At 29.3% G+C, this 1,675-nt stretch overlaps 1 protein-coding gene across 2 annotated transcripts in view; it reads left to right on the top strand.

Annotated features, from left to right (window-relative positions):
• LOC106458818 overlaps nt 1–1,675 on the top strand; it is a 42,934-nt gene that overhangs the window by 27,308 nt on the left and 13,951 nt on the right. The gene's annotated exons all lie outside the window — the stretch shown is intronic.

Genomic DNA, 1,675 nt, shown 5'->3' with positions numbered 1-1,675 from the left:
CTTGTATATAAATGCACCAGATAAAGCGAAATTATTAATCGGAATTAGAATTGCAGAGACAGATAATTGAGTCAAGCATGGTAGTAAAGTGTGTGAATCCCTGCAAATTATAGCATGTTTTTATAAAATTAGTTAAGTTAAACTGACTGTGGAAATTCTGTGTATTGCAAAGTTTGTAACGAGAAAGAATAAACTAGTTTTAATTAAGAAAGGACTTGTATCGCTGAAGTTTCTCAGAAAGAATTTCTACAGAAAATTAACCAACGACCAGAGACATAACAATATCCTAATTAATTACTTTTAACCATTCTATTATACATGCTAAGTTTATATTAAATATTTGTTATTTTTTAATAAATTGTTTTCATAAATAAATTCATCTGTTTCATTATACAAGTTTTTTGAATTGTTGGGAGAAAAAAAAGAGCACGTGGTAAGCTGACAATATTTTATCATTGAAATATCATTTTTACCAGTTACTTCTCTACATCTTTAGGAGTTATTTATCTACAAATGGTATGTATAAACTTTTTATAGTTTACACTGTATTCTATAAAATTAGCAGAGACCCACAAAACGTTTGCAGTAAAATTAGCATCTTTATTGCAGCATTATTTCTTAAAATACAGGATTTATAGAATAATAAAGAATTGGATTAGAATTCTTTTGTAAGTCCACTTGTCTTAGGCCTAACATTAGTTAAGCATCTATTAAGTATGAAATATATTCAATAGAGATAATTTAACATAGTGTACATTTTTTACTTCAGTTTAGTTAGGGCTAAACTTTACCATACTTAATACTATCAGTAGATAAACTTATGTTATTCTGTAACTTAATATTAGACCTTTTTAAAAACTGATAAGCTTTTAATATGTTGTTCTACAAGATATCTACTAAAGTATATTTACATCCACCTTTTTGTTTGCATCCATTGAAATGAAATATTCAAGGTAAACATATTCTTAATAGAAAGAAAATGTTAGCTGTAAGTAAAAAAAAACAGGATTGCTTACAAAGAGTTTAAGAGATAAAAGTAAAGAAAAGCATCATAAATTTAAGAAATTTAAATTGACTGGTATGATAGGAGATTTACAAGATCAAGAAAGTTAGTGAAACAGAAAATTAGAACATCAAAAAGGATGTACGAGAAAAGGTTGGCTGAAAGTGTAAAAATTAACAGTAAGGATTTCTTTAAATACATTAAGGATAAACAAAACTTTAGGATGGGGGTAGAACCCTTGAGGGATGATAAAGGAAGGCTAGTATCTGATGATTATGAGATGGATGAGTTATTAAATTTTGCTTTTCCTTCAGTTTTTACTGACAAAGATTTAAGCAGTATTCCACATCTTGATCAGTTGATAAATGGAAATGAGATCAAACAAGATGGCTGCATTAATTCTGAGCTGGTTAAGAGAAAATTGGGAAGTTTATAAAATGATAAGTCTCCTGGGCCAGGTAATATTTCCCCAATGGTTTTGAAGGAGGTTAAAGATTGGATATGTGAACCACTTACAACTATTTTTTGTCAGTCCTAGTTGGCAGATACCAGAGGATTGGAAGCTAGCTAATGTAACCCCTCCTTTCAAGGGAGGTGATAAAAATTGTCCCAGTAATTATAGAGCCATTAGACTTACATCAGTTGTGGGAAAAATTTTGGAAAGTCTGTTAA

This window comes from Limulus polyphemus, unplaced genomic scaffold (assembly GCF_000517525.1).
Source record: "Limulus polyphemus unplaced genomic scaffold, Limulus_polyphemus-2.1.2 Scaffold519, whole genome shotgun sequence".
NCBI lineage: Eukaryota > Metazoa > Arthropoda > Merostomata > Xiphosura > Limulidae > Limulus > Limulus polyphemus.
Note: the sequence above shows the minus strand (reverse complement) of the source record. Positions and strands in the feature narration are given on the sequence as shown.